This window comes from Colias eurytheme, chromosome 19, assembly GCF_061535395.1.
Source record: "Colias eurytheme isolate Ceu_HAF_F1 chromosome 19, ilColEury1 Martin Lab GWU primary, whole genome shotgun sequence".
NCBI classification, from domain to species: domain Eukaryota; kingdom Metazoa; phylum Arthropoda; class Insecta; order Lepidoptera; family Pieridae; genus Colias; species Colias eurytheme.
In genome coordinates, this window is record NC_142998.1 from 8126661 (window position 1) to 8152695 (window position 26035).

The 26035-nt window shown below is 34.6% G+C and overlaps 1 protein-coding gene and 1 non-coding gene across 3 annotated transcripts in view; both read left to right on the forward strand.

The window, feature by feature from the left end:
• The window catches only part of LOC149900274 (furin-like protease 2), a 208452-nt gene that overhangs the window by 126027 nt on the left and 56390 nt on the right, over nt 1–26035 (forward strand). The window lies entirely within an intron of this gene.
• TRNAG-GCC (transfer RNA glycine (anticodon GCC)) lies at nt 21337–21407 on the forward strand. The gene has a single exon. It is a non-coding gene; the product is annotated as a tRNA-Gly (tRNA).

Here is a 26035-nt window from a genome sequence, read left to right on the forward strand (position 1 = left end):
CGGGATAAAACCTATCCTATGTGTTAATCCAAGTTACCCTCTATATGTGTGCTAAATTTCATTGTAATCGGTTCAGTAGTTTTTACGTGAAAGAGTAACAAACATCCATACATCCATACATCCATACATCCATACATCCTTACAAACTTTCGCCTTTATAATAGTATTATATTAAGAAAGATAACGGAGTATTTGCGTATTTAGAATAATACAGAGATTTATCCGTAATGTTTCATTGCAGTAATCCAAGTAATTTAGTTTGTTAAGATGATGGAATGCTCGCTACACATGCTAATATACTTAAACCTTAATCACAGCTGTATTGCTGTTAAATCGTCGTTCATATAAAAAAATATCTTCGTGAAAAATTAAGTTAAAAAATTTAAAAAGAAGGAACTAAATGTTAACGAATATCTGTGTCAGTATATCGTGTCTAACGTCAAATACAATTACAGATTATTCAGAACAAGTAGAGCGCTTAGCATACAATGGTTGCAGTTTTGTAGTTAATTAAGTTCATTTTCCTTTTTCATTAGCTCGCACGCGGCTATGTTTTAACATGTTCGTATATGTGAATATTGCAAGCAAAAATGAACCTTATATAAGGATATATAGTGCAATATATTTCCATTTTCGAAAGTTGCGATAAATGTGAATTATGGTATACTGATTGAGTCCACGAGTCCGCAATTAGTCTTTATGCACTCTCGGCTAAGTTTATATTTTCATTCATAAATTACGCCTTCCTATCACTGGCCATTAATACTCTTCTTTTATCTTTCAGGAACTTGCGTTATAAATCATAAATGAAAAAGCTCAACCGTAATCGTTTGCGCATATTTTATATCGGTAATTATGAAGTACTGGTTCTCAGTGCAGCAGTCAGTTTTTAGTTTATAGTTTATATTTTACTAGCTTTCCGCCCGCGGTTGGCCCGCTTTGTCTTAAACCTAATAAATTATATACTAAAACCTTCCTCTTGAATCACTCTATCTATTAAAAAAACCGCATCAAAATCCGTTGCGTAGTTTTAAAGATTTAAGCATACATAGGGACAGAGAAAACGACTTTGTTTTATACTATGTACCTAGTGATAATCGCGTAGGTTTAAAGATTAATTTGAAATATTTTTAAAAATAAGTTTCATAGATAGATGCTTTAGAAAATAATCTAAATCCAGGTAGAATTTTGGATTTATCAGTAGCTAGATGGCAAAAGTATACCTACTATTTAGTTTCTTCAGTTTAAGCTCGTGAAGCTCATGGTGGATACCATTATCTTTCTTATAATCATCGAAATATTTACCATTGTGCAATGCCCAATTACTTCTAAAGTATTATGTATATACAGACTTTAGAAGCTCTATACGTGAATATTGTCTCCATACGACGAACAACTAAAGAGCACGATGCCAGACAAGTTGGTCCGCAGATAATAACAATAGTACGTCCCTAGTTGTTTAAGCACAGCCCTCGTTACCAACTTCGGGTAACCTGTTATCAAAACTGGAAACCATCGTTATGCCAGTTCTGAAAAACTTTGCCGCTCCCGTCTGTTGTCTGTGGACTACGGTTGATAATTGAAACTGTTGAATGTGAGCGCTTTGACACGGAGTGTTTTGTTCTAATGTTAGTTTTGTTGAAGTTAAAGGTTGATTGATGATTTTTTGGTTAATTGGTACCTGTCACGTCGTTGAGAGAAGAATATTTGTGTATGGGATTGTCACTTTTATTTAGATATGAACAATGAACATCCAGTATCTGGGTAGTTATTTAAATGTGTACTTATTTCATTGTCTATCGTGTTTTCAGTGAATGCAATTTAATTCCTGTGTGCTCAACTTCCTCTAATGTCTCATAAGCTAAATAATGTGGGATAAATATATTTCGATACGACTAATCGTCTATGTGAAATACACGTGTTTAAAGTAATTTTATTACGCGTACAATCAGTTTTATGACAAATTTGATTATTTATATTTATTTGTGAAAAGCGTATCGTATTATTTAAAGTTAGTTAATTTGATTTATGTTACGTCTTCCATAAATAGCTATGATGTATCAAATTAAATAGCTATTTAAATAACATGTCTAAATATAATCGTATCGTATTTAAAAAGTGTATCACAGTTTAAATACCATAAAAATAACAAATTTTACGTTTCGAGTGTGTAAACCGATCCTCCATCAATATTTGCGAGCAGAATTCGAACAATTTCACAGTTGGACGCGGCTCAGCAAAATGCGTTATGGCTGCGGCGCGAACGTCTGCGCGAAATTGAATGACGAACAAAGGTATTATAATGAAGTGGGAGAGCCATAATTCGCCGCCAAACACAGAGATGTGAAATTGACGGCAGCGCTCATTCAGGGCAGTCAAGTCGACGCGACGCATTGTCGGACGCCGTTAAATTTTAGCTCAAATTTGCTGCCGACGTGTGAACTGATTTACGTAGTTATTATGGCATGTGCTTTTTGTCGGTTGATAGTGGGGGGAAGAACTCTTGTATAAGAGCAACGTATCAACGTTCTATTAAATGTGGTGGCTAATAGACAAAATGTGGCGCATTAGAAACAATAAATTGATTACTTTCCAAGACTCATGTTTTCTTTATTGTTTAGACTATCTCTGGTAAATTGGTCGGAGATTTAGGATTTGATATTTCGTAGAAAGTAATAAAATAAATTGTTTCAGTTAGGTAGAGATCAGAAGGTTAATCACCTTACGCGTAGAGAAAATCAATCAGTACGAAACGATACACGGTGGTTTCTATACGATTATCTAAGAATTGTGTATATTGTTTTTTATTTTATTTTATTTATTTAGGTCAGCCAACATTAGTCACAACAATACTTATAGCTAGGGTACAAAATATAACAAAAAAAAATACAATTGTGACAAACATTTACAGGATAACACAACATGATTTTTGAGTCAAGTCACTATGTGGTACACAAAGCAAAAAATAAATAAAAATAAACAAAATTAAGATAATTCCTTTAATTATATAATAATTCCTTTCCATTGTAACTATATACTATTAGTATATTGGAACTATATATTATTTTGAACTCTATTTTTTATGTTTAAGCGAGCAACTGAACTGGTGGTTCGCCTGATGGTAAATAATCACCTTCTTCCATGATCGTTTGCATAAAATGGGTTGCCAAGTACCACGCTATTCTATACGAATGATATTACTAAATCGTAATTAAAATAGCACAAATCACATGTCTCCGTCCGCACGTAGTGTACACAGCACGACGCATTCCCGCTGAATCAGCATCGACCTTAGTGTCCAGCGGCTATCATCTGTCCGCTATATTTAAATTCCATCAGCTGAGATGGTATTATCTTCTGTTTGAATAAGAATTAAAATATCACAATCGCATCTCCGGTCGCACGTAGTGTACACCGCACGTCAGCCGCATTCTTGCTGTATCAGCATCAACCTTAGCGGCCAGTCGCCTGTCATCTGTCCGCTATATTGAAATTCCGTGAGCGCGGATGGTGTTATCTTCTGTTTGGATTGCAGGGGTGTAATGTTTTTAGGAAAATATGTAATGTAGTAAATAGTAATAGGTGTTCGCGTCTGGGGACTGATTTGTGTTGATTTATTAAAAGAATACGTTCGCTTATATTGAAACTGCACTTCGTGATTCTATTTGTGTTTATTAAATGAAAAGTAGAGTAGGTATATTTTGGTGACTACATTGGTCAGTAGGTGCCATAAAATAATGCTTTTCTTATCTTAAAAATATAAAAAAGTCAAATGTTTACAACATGAAAGTAGTGAAATTTTTAATTTTTTTTAATTGAATAATAAAATAATTTGGAAAATCCAAAAGTGCACGCCTCATAATTTTTTTTTAATAAATATTTATTATTAATTATTATTTTTGTTTATTTAATAACAATTAAACCACATCGAATCAGACCCTGAAAAATGAAAGGGTTCTATTCCTGAGCATACTCAAGCGTAAGAGAAAAAAAAAGACTCGATTAGTAAAGTATTTCGGTCGCTATCGTGTTAACAAGAAAAAGGATCCGCACATACAGACACACGGACGTCCAAGACAGAACTTTTTTAAACTGTTTTTTAACTAGTTTAAATAACAAAAATGACATCAAAAATATCATGAACGTTAAAAATAGTGTTTTTTCTTAATATGTGTGTGTATGTATTATCTTACAAGTGCAATGTATGATACATAAAGACATTTTAAGTTTGAAAAATCAGATGTTTTGCGCGAAGTGACAGTAGTACCCACCTCAACGCTTCGCTTATGAGGCGTGCAATAATAAATTTTTTACTTCACTTAATTCAATATTCTAGCCTCCAGTTCTACTAGGAATAGCTTAGTTACGCATTAGCTTGAAACACTTAAATCCGATCTCTCAGAAGCTGCGATTGTCTCGACGGTTACACGCTCGCATTAACAGACGAGTGTGCGATTATTATCTCGTTGAATTAACAGTACTAATGTAAGCTAAGTTTTTTTAATCAACTAAGTGAAAATATTAGCAATTATTGTAGGACTGTTTGTTGAATTGATACTAATAATAGTGTATGAGCTACTTTTAGATTCAGAGAAACGGCTAGCAATTATTGTAGGTAATGAAAAAACATACATTATATTTAAGACGTTCTACTTGAGATTACTTTTTTCTAGCTTCCATGTAGACTGTTCAAAAAGTAGGAAAAATCAAATTATTTTATAGTGTAACAAGCTCCTTTATATTACTATAGAACAAAAATGGAAACGCTCGCACAAAACGATATCGGGCGTACGTAAATACCTTATTTAAACATAGGAAAAATAAAGTATCCACTGTATTTTTCTTATAAAAGTGCTTCGAATTACACATAAAGCCCCACTCCGGTTCGAGAGGAATTGAATTATACGTACACGGATTTTATATCTATTAGAGGAACATTGAGGACCTCGGGGTTAGGATTTAGGTGTCGATAACTTTCTCATTTCCTCCAGGCGACGGTATCCCCTCCCGAGTGAGACTGGCCTTTGTTTAATTTTGTTACAATGCTTTTGTATGGGTGCGTGTGTATATGTTGTTGTTTGTAATGTTGAGTGCGTAAATAGAGATTTTATTTCTATTCTCAGTTTTCGTTGTATTATGCTAACAGTGATTAGAATTATAGTTAACCGATGACTGGAACGGATATAAATATTCTTTTAAGTTTAAGTCGTAACTCATTACTCAATACATTATTTAAGCAGTAGAAATATTATAAAACTATGTTGTAGACCGGGAGATACTGACACAAAATTTCGAGTCATTTGTAACAGGATGGCGGTTCTACAGGGGTCTTAGTACGCAATGACAAAAAGAAAAACGATGGTGTGAACACTGGTACCGGCGGCTTAGTCGCGTGGGCGTTAGTCGAACTCGTCGTAAAAATAGCGAAAGTCAAACGATTTGTAACACAAAAATTTTAGAATTTACCGATAGCCCATAAAAAAGAAGTAGGCGGTAGTGTCATGCCATACTTTTCCGGTGTGACTTACAGCCCGCCATACCGACGCAAATGTGTTGATTTAAAAAAAAACAATTCAACCATTTGTACCAGGCTAACTTTTGCACAGGTAACCATCGTCGTGTAGCCATTTACGAAAATCACCATACCATACTTTTCGGACGATTCCAAATGGTCGCCATACCGCCGAAAATCTGCAAAAAAATTTTTTTTTCGCCAAACTTTTTGTACCAGTATTGCATTTGGATTTTTGGAGAGTATTTGATAAAATGTGACCATTATTATGTTTGCCATACTTCTAGTGGGGGGAAAAAGTGCTGCCATACTTCATAAATAAATTTATTATTAATTTATAGAAGTGAAGATTTCTACCACCTAGATCTTTGAAATTTTGTATTTATATTTGTTGAACCTCAAACTTATAGGAAAGATTAATGCCATACTGTTACAAATCGTTCAAAATACGAATAAAATCATACAATAAAAAAAAAATCTTATACACATTCGCCACCTCCCACAGGTATGGCATTATCACACTTCTATTTATAATCATTCAGGAGTTGTTGAAAAAAAAAAAAACCGGCCAAGTGCGAGTCGGACTCGCGCACCGAGGGTTCCGTACAAACCTGCAACTTTTTTTTTCACGGGTTAAAGGCAATTAGATCTAATATGAATATGATATGAATTTCAACTTGATAGCTCTACGCGTTCATGAGGAAAAAAGTAATAAGTTTATATTTATTAAAAAATAAATATATATTTTGTAATGTAACTAAAAATTTAAGGTTTTCGGAATTTTTGTGCTATAAAACGTTGCTTCATGCCAAATTTCAAGATTCTAGGTCGACTGGAAGTACCCTTTAGGTTTTGATTCCCTTGCGAGTACTTGCGAGTTTCAAAATATGCAGCTTAAATTGCTGTTTCTTTTGATTGCGTTGACATAGAAGTTTGATTTTGTTACAGCTTAAAGGTATTATAGACCTGAGTATTTGGTATGAATTTCAATTTAATACCTCTACGCGTTTATGAGGAAATGGCTAGTAAGTTTAAAATTATTAAAAAAAAATATATTATGTGATGTAACTAAAAATTTATGGTTTTCGTAATTTTTCCTTTATCTATGCTATAAGACGTTGCTTCGTACCAAATTTCAAGATTCTGAGTTCACGGGAAGCACCCTGTAGGTTTTGATTCCCTTGCAAGTGTCGAAAATTTGCGGCATAAACGGCTGTATCTTTTGATTGCGTTGGCTTAGAAGTTTGATTTTTTCACAGCTTCAAGGGACAGTAGACCTAAGTAATTGATAAAAATTTCAGCTTCATACCTCCACGCGTTCCTGAGAAAAAGGGTCTTGACAGACGGACGGACGGACGGACGGACAGACGGACAACAAAGTGATCCTATAAGGGTTCCGTTTTTTCCTTTTGAGGTACGGAACCCTAAAAATTAGGGTGTTACAAATGGTTCGGCGAAAAAAAAATTTGCAGATTTTCGGTGGTATGGCGACCATTTGGAATCGTCCGAAAAGTATGGCATGGCGATTTTCGTAAATGGCTGCACGACGATGGTTACCTGTGCAAAAGTTAGCCTGGTACAAATGGTTGAATTGTTTTTTTTTAAATCAACACATTCGCGTCGGTATGGCGGGCTGTACCTTATATACTTATACGGTGTGACTTACACCGGAAAAGTATGGCATGACACTACCGCTTACTTCTTTTTTATGGGCTATCGGTAAATTCTAAAATTTTTGTGTTACAAATCGTTTGACTTCGCTATTTTTCCGACGAGTTCGACTAACGCCCACGCGACTAAGCCGCCGGTACCAGCGTTCACACCATCGTTTTTCTTTTTGTCATTGCGTACTAAGACCCCTGTAGAACCGCCATCCTGTTACAAATGACTCGAAATTTTGTGTCAGTATCTCCCGGTCTAAATAATTTTAGAGTACAATATTTATTTCACAAAGCTAACTTCAACAAATCTTTATAGTACACACTACCATTTCTATTTTCTTAATATCTGCGTACTAACGCATAAAATTACATTTAAATGCTCATAACCTGAGCGTCGTGTCTCCAGTGACATGCGCACACGAGATAGGTCTGTTACATCAATCTACCCACCTGACAATCTATTTAAAATTTATAAGAATGTTTAACAAACGGAGATTTCACGAGCGGTTTATTGTTTGCAAGCTGTGGTTTACTGGTGTACAAATTGGAAGGTCAGTTTATGACTAGAGTTTTTTGTGCGTTGATAAAAACTTGAAGCGACTACCAAAGTCGCTTCTAGTTTTTATAACTCTTTTACAGACTTGAATGGAGGAGGCATTTAGGCGTAGCAAACATGATACGCGTCGATGCTACGCGACGTAGATGTAATGTAATTGAATTGGATTGATGTTTATGTAATTTTTATTTGGTTATTATTATCCAGGATTTTGAATATAATTGTAATGTTTTATTTTATTTGTTCACAGGTACGTTACAGAGCAAGCTTCACAGTGCGGTACGATTTCACATAGCGAATACAATTCACATTGTTCCACTTTGCTATTATTTTTATAATAAATTCGCTATAGAAGTTTGTAAATAGCTAACCTTCTAACGACACAAAAACTACCGAATAAACGATATCTACTTCAAACTTCAAGCTAAATAAATCCCCATAACGCCACATATTTCACGCAGCGCAGAGCATAGCCCGGAACAGATTAAGAAGCTAGTTGAGAAAGAGCCCGGGGCGCTCGCGACTTCGCAGTCACAGATACGAGTCTACAAACATGTGTCTTGCGATTGAACGTATATTACAAGTATTTATGGTATGCAATATATAGTTGTAGAACGAACAATTCTTAACACCGATACTTAGATTTAGATTTTTTAATAATTGAGCAAACGTATCTAGTTTATACATTGATTAGATAGCAGACAACTGTAGACAATACCTATTATTTACACATACGGTACACTGATTCATTTTCTAACTTAATTAAGAAAATCGACGAAAAATCAACAATTTTCAGGTTAAAACACAGATCACGTTATTGAGTTGGACCCAATTACGCGGGCTTTTAAAAAATCGAGACATCAATTTGTTTTCGTACACAATTCCTTTTGTTCACGGCGAAACATCAAAATGTGATAAAATGGCTTCTAACAATGTTGACTTTATAACTCAATCTTCAATGATTACATTATAAAGCTAGGCTTTAATCACGGAGCTTATTCTGATCCTATCCGAACCAAATTACGTCTACATTTACGTAATAAAAGGCCTCGTACGTAGACAAAGAATATTTAATCCGAGCTTAAAACGTGAGACGAAAATCCTTAATAATCTAGTGGAAGATGGAATCGAGTGCTGTGAAATTATCGCGCGAACTCGTGTTATTATTTAAGGTTTAAATGCCATCTTGGAGGGATTAGGAGAGATAAATTGGTTCGCGGGATGATACGGTTGGTCTAGTTGAAAAATTATAATTCGATTTGATAAAAATGTTTTAACGTGGTGCTACGCAATGTGGTGCTACGTTTGCTACGAAGTAAATTCATTTATTTACGAATATCTAAATTCGGCGGATTTAAATTTGAATTCAATTAATTATTTCAAATTTAAATATATTCTTTAGAATATATTACGAATGGAACTTTTTAATTACATTTGAGCTTCAAATGTGTATTTATCTAGACTTGCCTATTATTAATTTTATATGGGTTTGGGTCTTGGACATATTGATCTATCCACCGATTCGAAGTTGTTTTTAATATTTGTTGTTGTCCGATAGAGCTAGATATCCGACCGCCGGGCCGGGCCGGTATGTCTATACCGGTCCGGCCCACCTGTTTAGTCATAAACACCCGATTTTTAGTTCAATTACATACGTACATTTTCCACGCAACCCTTAAAAAAACATATAGCACAAGCGTTCCACACTACCAACGTAGAAACGAAAAGTTATCACACAGTTATAATAGTTATAGTGTAGTTATAGTTATAGTGTAATAAGTGAACATTGTTTATGGCGGGCCAGCGAGCCGCGCGTTGAATTTTAACAACGCTTAAACCGCGCTCCCCGCCCGGCCCGCCCGTCTAATCCTGCCGCCTCGACACTTTGTGCAAAGTTTTCCATTATTGGAGGCTGGTGGTCCAGCTGAAGCAAGGCTATAGATGAAAATTTAGCATACCTCTTGGACTATCAAAGAGGTGGCCGTGATATGAATATGATTTATCATTTTGTTTGGTTCATAATTCAGTAGTAATTTTTGTTCGCACATATTACGATTCGCACGTGGTGTTGTTGCTGTCTTAAGGTACAAATTATAATGTTTATATGCATTTCATAGCTTTTTCGTATTAAAAGATTATCAAAGTGAATATTAATGATGGTCACAAGAGTAGTGCCATAAAATTAACTCTTGATGAAAAGTACTCTTAAATTTCTCCCCCTTTTGCATAGCTTTGGATAGTATCGCTTCATAACTGGTACACATCCCTTACACAGAGTGCAGTTCACAAACTAGAACAAATGGGAGACGCTCGGATATCGTTACTGCGACTGTTATTGTAACGGATGTAACTTTGGATAAATGTCAACCGTACTTGAATTTACTGCGGCACCCAGCTAGCTTTTATTAGCTCGTTTTGCATACATTACGTTATACCGATACAAGGCGACGTGGATAGCTTCACTTATACAGACAATGTACTTCGAATAGCTATGCTTGCAATTATATTGCCTCTATAAAGTCGCTACGTGTTTCTGCGGTTCACTATACAACATTTTCAATGGTATAAATATGATTGCGGCGCATGAATATAAATTCTTTTCGTATAAATATATATTGTATATATTTTATTCCATTACTGGTATACATACACGTGTGCGAATATTTTGTTCTGTAAATTTGTTTCATGTCAATCGTTATTGGTTTAAAGTTGTGGTCGACGAAGAGCTGCATGTTGGAGGGAATAAATATACGGTCGGATTTAATATTGTAAGTTTATTTCAAATCTAATATTTAAATTTGATAAAAATTGTTTATTTAAATTAGGGATGTTTTTGAATTAAAGCCAACACGTTACATAGTTTGTATTAAGTAATAATTTTCTGTAGAACAGTCATGTTCATTTAAGAAAAATCGTCTTGGCTTATGGTGCGATGTTTCTCAGTAAAAACTCTCTTAATGAAAACTTACAAAGAAATATGATCTTAAACCAATTTCTTCACAACAATATTGGTTTATCTCTCGATCTAAAGCTATTAAATCTACGAATATCATAGCTCAGTTATGATGAAATACGTCTGAAAAGCGATAAGTTGCGCGAAACCCGCTTAAAAGTCAGCTGAGATTGCATAACAGCCTTACAAACTTCCCTCCTACTAATTAAAACTTGAGACGTCAAAAAAGAGAAAATCATTCGATGTAAAAACAGTTGCTCGGAAGCGATAAAAGTTGAATAATTTTTACGTTCGATTAGAAATTAAATTACCTTTAAAAGGCTTTCAAGGAGTTTGCAAGTCGGTCGGTGCGCGGTAGAAGTTCCCCTGTAATCGCCTGCAGTTCATTAGGACACTTGCTTTGAGTTTTAATCAAAAACTTGGCAATATGCTGGCCGGGAGTGCGGCCACGTAGTTGGTGGGTTTTGAAGAATTTTTCTAGTGTATAGAGGGTCTTAATGTGGGAAATATAGTGTTGAGTTGAGTTGCTTTTTAGTAGTGTCGGTTAGGTTTAGAAATTGAAAGACTGTTTAATTTTTATGTGTGCAGTTTTATTTTGCACGCATGTTGTGTTTATACGGGGGCTGGCGGCGGCTGTGAAATTTCAAAAGTTGTGGATGTAAGAAAGATTATCATAGTAAAATTATAATGGCGTAGAAAAATGTATTCGTTAAATATTAGCTGCATAAAAAATTATGAAAAGAGGTAATCCACGTGAACAACATAGCAAACTATCACACAATACCTATGTGCTTTAAGCTTGATTATGTACTACATATTGTGTCAATATTGCCTCTTTATTTTTCGCTCGTATTAAACAAAGGTATACATTTCAAAGGGTAGCTCATGAGAGTTTCTGGGAACGGTCAACGATAATGTAAAATACTATTTGTGGAATATTTTAAACGAGCAATTTCATTTTATTTAAAATTAAAGATAGAAAATAAAGTTAAATTAAAAAGCCAAATATTTCTTTCGAATACCTTACATAAAAATTAATTTGTTGATTAAAGCTAATATTAACAAATTTGTGAAGTTTGAGTATGGACGAATGGATCTTCCTATTTTTCAACACAAAAATTTGATCACATTTGGATGAAATTTGGCACTTAAGTACCTACCCTAGTTATAGCATTTAAGGCAATTTATATACAGGTACTGTACAAGATTAAATACAGAAGCCAAATAAAAAGTTACAAAACGAAATTAAATTGTTTAATTTGCAAACAAGCAAATAAAACTCAAACCAAAAGAGTTTATGTTAAAAATGGTCATGAGATTGCAGTAAGAGGTTACGGGGCGGCCACGACCCGGCTACGATTTTTTTTTATCGTACCCATTTAATATTACCATAAAACTTTATTGAGAAAACGTAGCTAACTTTTTATTTTTATTTCCGGCTTTACTGGGGCACTCTAAACACGCAGAATAACATTATTTGCTCATCTTTTAAATGCCTGATGAGCATTTAGACTGAAAACTTTTGAAATATAAGTAAAGGTTATGATGATGACGTTTATCTTTTCAGTTTGGTTATCCGAGTAAGGTGTTTTGTTATTTTTTATTTGGAGATATCTTGTATTAATTGATTTTCAATTTAAATTTATTTGTTAGCATGTAGAAAAGTTATACCTATTGTGATATTAGTCAATAGTCATACTATTAGAATATTTAGTAGTTTTGTAATTGTAAGTCTTGCAAAATTTTTCGGGTCAGCTAGTATAGTAGCAAAATTCGGGGAAAATAGGAAATTACTTACGGAAAGGTACAAAAATACAACCTCCTTACCGGAAATCGAGGCCTTGTATTAATATTTGTGAGCTCAGTAAGCTCTTTTATAGAAGTTAGAAAAATAGTCATTTCTAAACACAAGTTAATATTGTATGCTTTAATTATTTAATATGCGTGTAAAGACGTGGGTTGATTGCGTGTATGATGTTTATTTTGTTATAGTTTGCACTTGCAGTATTTAGTGAATTCAAACTGTAATTACGTAATTTTATAAAGGGTATTTATATGTGGATTTCGATAGTAGGTATTTATTATATTTAACTGAAATGTTCAAAATGTTTATAGGAAAATAAAAAGTTTGATCCTTGATTTGTAGGAGCTTTTTTTAAGAAAAAGACTATGACACTTGTGACTGATAATAATTGACAATATAACGCCAAGATAACACCACAATAGGCTTTGATTTTGAGGAAGCCATGTAAACAATTGGAATGAATCATCGGGACAAACTCATATAAACATATCAAAATATATTTTATGGTTTCAATATTATGTACAAGCCACAGTATTACAATATTATTTCCTAGTACAAGCACTATAACTGTATCATCGTCAGCGAAACTAATCTCTAGAACCGTGTCAAATTATCTCGTAGTTACTGTATTGTAGATTTAACGTCATCTCATAAGTTTTGTTTCAGTTTTGCAATTCTCAATTCATCACGGTAGTCAGTGTGGAGGAATTTAAATCAAATAAATATATAAAGGTATGACGTCATTTCTTTTATTGACGTAAGTATAGAAACGACGAGTTCAGTTTTTAGCCTGTGAAGATTTAATTGAAAGTAATAATTTTTATGGATGGTTTTGCCTGTTGCTTCGGTTGATCCCAGAATGAAATAGACTATGTTATATCAAGTTTTAGAGAAAAAAATGTTATATTTGGTATACTTTGATGTACCTACTAATCTTCAAAAATACAGTATAAAACTAAAAACCACCCCTTTTTCAATTTTATATTAATACTAGCGGTCCGCCCCGGCTTCGCCCGTGGTACATATGAAAAATAGATGTTGGCCGATTCTCAGACTTACCCGATATGCACAGAAAATTTCATGAGAATCGGTCCACCCGTTTCGGAGGAGTATGCAGACTAACATTGTGACACGAGAATTTTATATATATAAAGAAGCTAATTAGTTCATAATATAAGCTGATACAGCTTATATTATACTATGTTTTCTTATATTTAATTCCTTTGTAAAAGTGTATTTATGTTGTCTACATATTTTACTAATGTATAATATGGATAAAATAGAAGTAGTCGAAGTCTGAAAATTGTTCGACTCAGAAATATTGATAGTACGGAACTATTAAACCCTTCGCGCTATCGGGCAATAAATTTTCTACTTAATATTCTCGACTTATACGAGTATTCTACATTTACATATTATATTATATCTATACTAGTTTTTAAAGGAAATTGCCATGGGAATTAGATGTTTTTTCCGCGATAAAAAGTAGCCTATATCACTTTTTTACTTAAATTCTCTACAAATAAATAAAATGGTCAAAGGTGACTGACTGACTGTTCTATTAACGCACAGCCAAAACGACTGCACCGATCGGGCTGAAACTTACCCTGCAGATAGCTACTTTGATGATATATCAAGAAAAAAATTTGATAAATTCTACTCCCAATGGGACAAAAAGAGCGATGAAAGTTTGTAACACGACAATTCAATTTGACCTCCCGAGTCCCGAGTGAAGCAACAGGCAACAGCTAGTATAATTATAATATAGTAATTAGTAAAGATTCGTATCGATATCAAGTATTAAGATCAAGCAAATTAAACGCAAGATGCATGTGGTCGTTCATGTTAATGCACCTTTGATCAGCGTCGTCAAACACAGGTGTGGAGTTTGGTCTGAAAACATTGTCTTTTAGAAATTAAAGACTTTTTAACGGATTTTAAACGCGATTTATTCATTCTATTATTTTCCCGACGTTTCGAACACTTTACAGCGAGCGTGGTCACGGGGAGACTGAGGAAACCACGCTCGAGCGTGTTCGAAACCACGCTCGCTGTAAAGTGTTCGAAACGTCGGGAAAATAATAGAATGAATAAATCGCGTTTAAAATCCGTTAAAAAGTCTTTAATTTCTAAATGTATAATACTCGCGTAAAATCAAACATCAGAAAACATTGTCTTTGTCTAATGGATGCAGAGAGGACGCTTTAGATGTTATGCGGAGGTTTTAGACTCTAGGGGATTTAATTAATCCACACTAACATTGTTAATGCGAAAGTAATTTTGTTTGTCTGTCTCTCCTTTACGTCTAAACCTTTGGGTGATATTTGGTACAAAGATAGTTTGAGACCTGAGAGAGGATAGGTTTTATTCCGGAAATCTCACAGACAAGGGAACGGATGCGGGTTTTCTGATAACTACGGGGGCGAAGCGGCAGGAGGAAAGCTTGTTTGTTGTTAGAAACAAATTCGAGATTGTTACCTTTTGGAGTAAAGTTGTCAATAAAATACGTCACTGTGTTTTACTTTATTGTTTAGATGTAAATAATATTAAACAATAACAATTTATTTAAGCAGGTAATTGAATAAATCACTAAATTCTAATATTTGAACTATTGATGCCAAATAAAATTTCCCACTTGACCGTTAACATAAAACAAAGTATTACCTACCTAGTAAAAAAAAAGACGGGTTGCACTCCGGGAGTGCCGGCAGAAGTGAAAACTTGATTAATTATTATTAACGTTGAGCATGTTTGATATCCATCCGTCTTACGCTTTTTCGATCAGGTCACGTTTCCTAACGCGAGTTTAAGATTTTATACCCATTACAGAAAAAGTGCTCAACGCCGCTAAAGAAGTTTTCACTTCAAAAATATTAACAATTTTACAATAGATACTACAAGACCGCTATGAGCTATGTAATTTTAGATATTTCTTTATAAACTAGAAATTATTTTTGTCACAATTTTCCTCATCTTTCATAAAACACAACAATGATCGACGAACTAGCGACAAAGAAAGTCTCAGCTACGCCTATGCAAAGGACACATTTTGCGAACATTTAAAGTTGTATAAATATAAATTTATAAAGAATAGAAAAAATTCGATCACGAGGCGGGACTCGAACCCGCATCCTTCGCGCCATTCCGGGGCGGATGCCTCACCAACTCAGCCACTCGTGACCCGCCCGAGTGATCGAATTTATTCTATTCTTTCAGTTTTATGTGTCTGAAGGGACACACCGCGCGCCATCTATTGAGATGATTAACAACCATTTCAACCAATATGAAGCACTTTTCAGTGAATACAATATTGTAACGATGGAACACGACCTTTTTTGTTGAATTTATATTTTTTGGTTTTATGGCATTCAAATGCTTTATAAATATAAATTTATAAAGAATAGAAAAAATTCGATCACGAGGCGGGACTCGAACCCGCATCCTTCGCGCCATTCCGGGGCGGATGCCTCACCAACTCAGCCACTCGTGACCCGCCCGAGTGATCGAATTTATTCTATTCTTTCAGTTTTATGTGTCTGAAGGGACACACCGCGCGCCATCTATTGAGATGATTAACAACCATTTCAACCAATATGAAGCACTTTTCAGTGAATACAATATTGTAACGATGGAACACGACCTTTTTTGTTGAATTTATATTTTTTGGTTTTATGGCATTCAAATGCTTTATAAATATAAATTTATAAAGAATAGAAAAAATTCGATCACGAGGCGGGACTCGAACCCGCATCCTTCGCGCCATTCCGGGGCGGATGCCTCACCAACTCAGCCACTCGTGACCCGCCCGAGTGATCGAATTTATTCTATTCTTTCAGTTTTATGTGTCTGAAGGGACACACCGCGCGCCATCTATTGAGATGATTAACAACCATTTCAACCAATATGAAGCACTTTTCAGTGAATACAATATTGTAACGATGGAACACGACCTTTTTTGTTGAATTTATATTTTTTGGTTTTATGGCATTCAAATGCTTTATAAATATAAATTTATAAAGAATAGAAAAAATTCGATCACGAGGCGGGACTCGAACCCGCATCCTTCGCGCCATTCCGGGGCGGATGCCTCACCAACTCAGCCACTCGTGACCCGCCCGAGTGATCGAATTTATTCTATTCTTTCAGTTTTATGTGTCTGAAGGGACACACCGCGCGCCATCTATTGAGATGATTAACAACCATTTCAACCAATATGAAGCACTTTTCAGTGAATACAATATTGTAACGATGGAACACGACCTTTTTTGTTGAATTTATATTTTTTGGTTTTATGGCATTCAAATGCTTTATAAATATAAATTTATAAAGAATTTGAATGCCATAAAACCAAAAAATATAAATTCAACAAAAAAGGTCGTGTTCCATCGTTACAATATTGTATTCACTGAAAAGTGCTTCATATTGGTTGAAATGGTTGTTAATCATCTCAATAGATGGCGCGCGGTGTGTCCCTTCAGACACATAAAACTGAAAGAATAGAATAAATTCGATCACTCGGGCGGGTCACGAGTGGCTGAGTTGGTGAGGCATCCGCCCCGGAATGGCGCGAAGGATGCGGGTTCGAGTCCCGCCTCGTGATCGAATTTTTTCTATTCTTTATAAATTTATATTTATAAAGCATTTGAATGCCATAAAACCAAAAAATATAAATTCAACAAAAAAGGTCGTGTTCCATCGTTACAATATTGTATTCACTGAAAAGTGCTTCATATTGGTTGAAATGGTTGTTAATCATCTCAATAGATGGCGCGCGGTGTGTCCCTTCAGACACATAAAACTGAAAGAATAGAATAAATTCGATCACTCGGGCGGGTCACGAGTGGCTGAGTTGGTGAGGCATCCGCCCCGGAATGGCGCGAAGGATGCGGGTTCGAGTCCCGCCTCGTGATCGAATTTTTTCTATTCTTTATAAATTTATATTTATAAAGCATTTGAATGCCATAAAACCAAAAAATATAAATTCAACAAAAAAGGTCGTGTTCCATCGTTACAATATTGTATTCACTGAAAAGTGCTTCATATTGGTTGAAATGGTTGTTAATCATCTCAATAGATGGCGCGCGGTGTGTCCCTTCAGACACATAAAACTGAAAGAATAGAATAAATTCGATCACTCGGGCGGGTCACGAGTGGCTGAGTTGGTGAGGCATCCGCCCCGGAATGGCGCGAAGGATGCGGGTTCGAGTCCCGCCTCGTGATCGAATTTTTTCTATTCTTTATAAATTTATATTTATAAAGCATTTGAATGCCATAAAACCAAAAAATATAAATTCAACAAAAAAGGTCGTGTTCCATCGTTACAATATTGTATTCACTGAAAAGTGCTTCATATTGGTTGAAATGGTTGTTAATCATCTCAATAGATGGCGCGCGGTGTGTCCCTTCAGACACATAAAACTGAAAGAATAGAATAAATTCGATCACTCGGGCGGGTCACGAGTGGCTGAGTTGGTGAGGCATCCGCCCCGGAATGGCGCGAAGGATGCGGGTTCGAGTCCCGCCTCGTGATCGAATTTTTTTTCTATTCTTTATAAATTTATATTTATAAAGCATTTGAATGCCATAAAACCAAAAAATATAAATTCAACAAAAAAGGTCGTGTTCCATCGTTACAATATTGTATTCACTGAAAAGTGCTTCATATTGGTTGAAATGGTTGTTAATCATCTCAATAGATGGCGCGCGGTGTGTCCCTTCAGACACATAAAACTGAAAGAATAGAATAAATTCGATCACTCGGGCGGGTCACGAGTGGCTGAGTTGGTGAGGCATCCGCCCCGGAATGGCGCGAAGGATGCGGGTTCGAGTCCCGCCTCGTGATCGAATTTTTTCTATTCTTTATAAATTTATATTTATAAAGCATTTGAATGCCATAAAACCAAAAAATATAAATTCAACAAAAAAGGTCGTGTTCCATCGTTACAATATTGTATTCACTGAAAAGTGCTTCATATTGGTTGAAATGGTTGTTAATCATCTCAATAGATGGCGCGCGGTGTGTCCCTTCAGACACATAAAACTGAAAGAATAGAATAAATTCGATCACTCGGGCGGGTCACGAGTGGCTGAGTTGGTGAGGCATCCGCCCCGGAATGGCGCGAAGGATGCGGGTTCGAGTCCCGCCTCGTGATCGAATTTTTTCTATTCTTTATAAATTTATATTTATAAAGCATTTGAATGCCATAAAACCAAAAAATATAAATTCAACAAAAAAGGTCGTGTTCCATCGTTACAATATTGTATTCACTGAAAAGTGCTTCATATTGGTTGAAATGGTTGTTAATCATCTCAATAGATGGCGCGCGGTGTGTCCCTTCAGACACATAAAACTGAAAGAATAGAATAAATTCGATCACTCGGGCGGGTCACGAGTGGCTGAGTTGGTGAGGCATCCGCCCCGGAATGGCGCGAAGGATGCGGGTTCGAGTCCCGCCTCGTGATCGAATTTTTTCTATTCTTTATAAATTTATATTTATAAAGCATTTGAATGCCATAAAACCAAAAAATATAAATTCATTTAAAGTTGTTTTTAGCTTATTACGGTCTACGGTGTGCGGAGGGAACTCGGTGTACAATGGAGAGCCGTGCCAGGGCATAATAAGCCTTCTTAGCGATTCCTTTTGTTTTTAACGACCGCTCCCGTAAATGGTGGACATTTTAGTTTATGTTTTTGTGTACTTTTCAGAATATTGTAGTAAAATGAAGCTACACAGTTTTTGTATAAAATTAAGGCGTAGAGACGCGGTTTACCTTTAATATTGAATTAAAATGAAAGCAGCTTGAATGTTCAGTTTAACATAAAAATATAGAAAAGGGATATTTTTACTCAAAATGAGAAACTTAAGACTTTATGTCGGGGTTAGAACCCACGTCCGCGTGCTACTAAAACTCGATAATAATTTATGTGTTTATTACTCTATTGTATCGAAGTGAAGGTCTCTAAGGAATCAAAGGACAATAACTTAATAAAATAGTTTCCGTTTGATAAATGGTGATATAATGTCCACAGCTATAAAAATATAACGGACGTAGGATCCCACAGAGAGTGTTAACAACTAGGTAGTGTCGGTTTGTTTTTGTTTGTTTCCCGTACAAGTTTCTCGGAAACTCTTCTAACTCTCATTGGAAATAAATTATTTTTCTCTCAGTGCGCTTGGGGCTATGAAACCGGCGGAATCGTATTCGAAAAAAAAACGGAGAATGTCTACAAATTACAATTACTATTTATTACCTAGTGGCTTTAGATGCTGCCGTTCTTCTTGTCTGAAGGAAATTTAAATAAAACCAAGAAATAGCATAAATTGTAATATTATTTATCATTTCAAGAATCAAGCTGTCTGAAGGCTTGAGAAATAAAAAATAAGGATGGGTACATTATTACTTACATTTCGAGTAGAAAGCTTGACTTTATACACATAATGATATGATAAAATTATGGCTAGTTTAATAATACTTTTTTAGTAATTTTGTTTAATATTCTGAAAAACAAAGTACTAAGGTAATACTATCATAAGCTAAACTTTACAACTGATCAAATTCCAAAAACAATAAAGTACCGCGATAAAATTCGCAATTTGCGCGGCCCGCCGCTGTCGATCGTGCCAACGCTCTGTCGTCAATACAAAGTTCTGGGCCAATGAACACATAGTAATGGAGGTTCCTTTAAAACGTATTTTCCTATTGTTATTTTATGATCGCTGCTATTCCGAGCACTTACCTGAACGCGGCTCGCTACGTGGTTGACATCGCAATATTGAATCGTATTCTCCGATGTTTTTCTTTGCGAATATGTATGGGAATTTTTCAGGGATACGTGTTTTTATAATAGCGTTTGAGTGTGTGTGTTCTAGAATTTGTAGGAAAAGCTTATTATTATTTTTGATTGAAGTTCAGACTGATTTTTTGGATCTGGTAGGGATTACATACGTCGGTCCTAAAGCTTACACGTTTATCAGTGTATCAACTGAACAGTCAAAGTAAATTTTGAAAACTAAATACAGCAAGTAGGTCTTGACATATTTGTATCTGCATTATTTACTTCTTCCCACTACTCCTTTATATCTATAGTTTTTATAATTATTTATTAACTCTTGTGAGATATGTAGGACAATAACCACGCGTCACTTTTTAAAAGTATTCGTAATTGTATCTTGTTTAGGTTTTCTTAAATCTCATCTGTAATTAAAATACACCCAACTCTGGTTGCACTAACGTATCAAGCCGCATTTATCAGACCGCAATCACTCAAGTCTGCACTCAATATTAATAAGTGCAAACACACAAACACCGACTCGTAGCTGTTTATTCGAAGCAACGATCAAACACGGCAAGATGCACTCGTATAATTAATTAAGCTGTAGACGCTAAACCAAAACTGGTGTAATTAATCCTATTATTGGCACTCGTGACGTCAGCGGCTGTTTGCTGAGGTCTTGTTTGTCTTCGGGTATAGTTTGGTGACGGCCAGCGTGATTGACACCTGGCTGAATTATGGTTGGTCTCGGACAGGGGTCTAGTGGAAGTGGTTATCGATTGGTCCCGTGAACTGTTTTATTCATGATGCGCTACTTCGCGCTTGTAGTTATTAAGCTGGGAGGTTTTGATTGCTAGCTACTGGCTGGCTTAGATTAGGTGTAAGGTGATTAGGTGTAAATAAGGTGTATAAGAAAAATAAAAAGTGATTTTAGGTCTGCTATTCCATACAACAAAACATTGAAATCGATGAAATGAATTAGCTAACTATATACTTTTTTCAGTGTAGGTATAAAATTTCATATTACGAACAATGTTTTATTTGAACTGGGTAATAATTTCAAGCTTGTAAAACAAGCATCGGTGGTTCAGTGGTAGAATGCTCGCCTGCCACGCGGGCGGCCCGGGTTCGATTCCCGGCCGATGCAAGATACTTTTTACATCTTTTTTAATTATTAATGTTATTCAAATGGAATATAAATATTTGTATATTTTATAAATTATTCATGTAACATTAACAATATTTTGTTTTGAATAAAATTATATTCCGCTTCAAATCATAATAAACTTTGAACAATGTACAAAGAAAATATCGAACTTAATTGAATTTACAATTTACACAAGTCTGCGACGGATTTGTCTAAATATAATTGATTCGGTTGACAGACTTGTCTCCAATTGCAAACTTCCAAAGAGCAAGTTGAATTCCCAAAGTTTATGTTATCGTTGATATTGAAGATAAGGCTTTGGGGCATCTTCGCTAATTCTATATAAATCCCGCAATTGGTCGCCGTAATGGTATTAAGCCTTAGAGCATTATTAAGCCGATGTTTTGTTTATCCAAGTGTTTTATTTATTCGTGTTGTTTGGAAATTTTGTGAGTGTTATTGCTAGTGTTGTGAATTTTCTTGAAGGCTTTCTTCTAGATTTTGTTACAAATAAAATAGCTCGTAGGAGTTGTCTTTTTTGTGTTATTTTTATTCGTGAATAGGTTTTAATGTGTGTAACATTAATATATACTGCTTTGTTTATGATTTTATTATACGGTCTTTATGATATTTTCAGCCAAAAATATAATTGTGAGACTGTTCCTTACTAGTAATACTTCGCCTTTTCTTTGTCTACCCACTCGCGTTGATTTCTATACTAAGTCAAATTATTAATTAATTAATTAATACTTTTTATTAACGCTCTATTACTTTAATGTAAGAAGAAGAATTTGAAGGACTATTTTAAATATACGTAGGTACTATTATCTTTATAACCTCGTTGTGTTCGTTTCAAAAGTATAATTTATTATAATATTGATTCCGCTGTCATTAAATATTTGTATAAAAGATGGATATCCCACGAAATTAGCGCAATTTGTTATCTCCTCTGTATTAATGAAAACGCCACTTGCCTGTCAGCTTAATATAACCCCAAGTGCTCTAAAGCCTTTAGTCTTTCTATTAAACGGCCCGTCTTCGGATTCCGCTGAATAAATTATGATAATTATCTTGTCAGCCTTTAGTGTAACTTTGAATTAAAAGCCAGTTGACTCTTTATTGTAGTCCGTGATGGAAGGTTTTGTTAAACCTCTCAAGACAAGAAAATGATTACCATTGTACAGTTATATTTCGAATGGAAAAGAGGAGTTTATGTCAAAAATGTAATTTGATGAATTAATTAAACGTATATATGACAAATTTACAAGATCCTCTCACATAAGAATACTCAGAAAATCTCCAGAAAAGTTAATCTGTACCACAAGTAAAATAATATCACATGCAAACAGGACAAATTCCTTTGAATCCTCTATGATATGTTCCAAAGTATGCACCGAAGGGAGCGTACGTAGAAGCGAGTTACGGTAGCGATTATTTGAATTGCATTAGTCGTCCTCAACAGAATCTGCGGTCTCATTTGCTGGATTGCTCAAATCCGGTCTCAGATTAAACAACAATTTGCCCCGGCTATTCGAGTATGTTCGGGGATACTGGAGAAATATTTCTAAGGCGGTTAACTGACTGGCGACTGCGACGGCTTGCGACATTTTGCGACTAGAATATAATTTGTAACTAGCAAAAAAAGTGAGAGTGAGAAGTGGGTACTCGAGATGTTGAAAGATTCCCTTTGACAGTTCTTATTTGTAGTAAAATGACAAATACTTATTTCCGAGCGGTCGCGATGTGGTAAATAAGTATTTAGGAAGTATGAAGTGTTTTTAGGTAAAAACCTGATGGTGGCTAGGATTGTTGAAATATTATTGTCATTTCTGTTATTGACAATAATAAACTTATAAATTTTGTAGAGCATCTTCGATATAATTAATCTAGTTTTAAATTATATTTTGCTTCACTTTATTTCTTGAATAATTTTATTTTTTCTGTGTAAGAATACTTTGGCTTTAGTCGCACTATCGTCGGTGATTAAAGGCCTAAAATAGATTTGATTTAAGTTAGGGTCTAACGATTTTCCAGCGGGTAAAATTTGGTGTCCTTACGGAGACCACATTAACGACCAGATTTTAACATAAAATAATAACTATATTTAATTGCTAGCTGTTAGACGCGGCTTTCACCACGTCTTTATACGAAATTAACAGTAATGTCTATCTGAATTGGATCTATCATTATGTATCCTATTAAATGAGGTCTGAATTTTAATTCCATGCTTATTTTACAGAAAATAACTGTTTCACAAAAATATTAATTAAACTTGGCGGGCACATTAAATATCATACGTATCAATCATACGTTTGTGTAGGATTTGATAACAAAGTAAATAATAACCTCAATCAATACATTCAGTAAAAAATCTTTGCTACAAAAAATATTAATCATTTTCACTAAAAGTGACATTCGATTTCAGCACATGTTTATTTAATGAAAATATTTTATAGGAATACACTGTAATGGCGTTGAATAGAATTATGAAAAAGGGCGACGTTCAATATGGCAACACATTTTCAATAAAACGGCATAAAAAGGCTTTGAATTTCCAATTGAGATTTATGTATGTGTTCGTATGGAATTTTTATTGTTTACGGTATAAATATTGGGGTCCGTTATTAAGTCGCGTTACGGATTCTCGACCCGTGTACATCTTCAATTGGTTTTAATTAATTTTCATATCTACTGCCTTTTATAAGGACGCACATGTGACGGTTGTTTACGTTTAGATGCCTTGTTTTATTGGAAATAACGCGAATTTTTTATTAAATGTTGTTATTGATATTGTTAGAAGAACTGTGTGCTAAAGATGCTTATGCATAGTAGGTATGTATTAACATTTAACTAATTAGTTTTGAAAAATGTTTACTAGTCATCTTTTATAGTAGAATGTTGTAGTAGGTATGCTACTTTCTCGTACCTAAAATAGTTAAATCAAAACTTAATTAAAGGAGCTAACTACATATAAAAGTTATGAGATAATAAATTATGACTCCTCTAACACAAATTAAAAGCCACGTATAAGTGGAATTAAATCGCAAAAATGTTCGCATCGCAGATTTAGCAGAATCGAGTTGAAGATGGCGGAATTCCTTGAATATTCTCATATTATTGAAGTCGCGTCTTCAACGTAACCGTAAAGCGTAAAGCGCGAGACAGCGCTGCGATATTTCCCAGAACATGTCGCATTCATGGTCGCTCCAGCCGCTGCCAGCGGGCCCTATGTGCAATATTTAAGTCCACATATTTGTTAATTCTTAGCTCGATATTAAATTCCAGAAACGTTTTCAACGTCATTTTGTCAACGTCAACGATGTGTTTGGATATTTATGAATAACTTAATGCAAATTGAAAGCGCTTTTGTGTCGCTTTATTGCTTTGATTTAGAAATTTAATTAAAATCATGAAGTCGTATCTCGTTTTATGATGGAAACTAATACATTGTACGGTACGAACCGCAACTTTTATTTATGTATAAAATTTTGTGGATTTTCCTATTCAAATGAAAGCCATATTTATTATATTTATAAAATAAATCCGCAAATTAATTGTGAAATGGAAAAAAACCTCTCCATAAAGGAAACAATTTCTTAAACGTAACCGATGACACAAAGGTCCTTAAAGCCCAAACTCCCTCGCGGACGTCAAATAAATTTCCAAACGAAATTTCATAAATATTTTTGATATATTCACGGTCAGGCCTTTCATACTTTGCCCTCGTGGCTTATCTGGATAATCTGAGGATTTCCCGCGGATTTTTTTAAACGTTCGTGCGTTCGCTTATTGCGTTTTATCTTAGCGTGACGCGCTACTACAAATATGTTTATTGTGGCCCGAATCCGCTTTAAATTTATGTTGTGTGTATCGATGATACAAATTTAAATACATATTACATGTTGGTTTATAATTTTTATATTGCTGATATTATAACTCGGTGAAGGATAGGTAATGTATTAGGTAGGTAATTTGTACTTTGCATATATTTGTTTAACTCGCTAATTGCCTTACATAGTTATATTTTAATTATTTTTTATACAAATATTATTTTTCCAAGTCGGTTAATAAAACGGGCACGTGTAGAGGGAAAGCAGCTCTTTATAAAATTTTAATTTAGCCCTCAGGACTTTGTGTTACGCGAGATTCTATAATTAAACAAGTTCTATTGACGCTCTCGTTAAATACTCTGATGTTTTGATAATAAATTACACAGGCCAGTATGAAAATTTTATTTTGTTTCGTTTGAATTTGAAGTAATTGTAGACCGTACAGGTAACGCGCGTCGAATTGTATAGGTGATTTGTTTTGTTGTTGTTCTTTTAATAGATAAAATTGTATAGAACGAAAAATACTGATAGAAAGGTTTCGAATTTGTAATTTTTCTAAAAATCAAGGTTTTATTTAAAATCTATACATAATAAATATTTTGGTTTCGAAACAAATTAAATTACTTATACTTAAGTTATGTTATGCCATTTAAGTCTTATGCCATTAATTACATTAATTTACTATTATAATTTATAATAATAGTATATTACATAACTATTAATATTAATTGTATCTTTAATTTGTAATAAGACATTAACGGTATTTATCTTAGCTTTATCCTTGAGAACACTACAGGA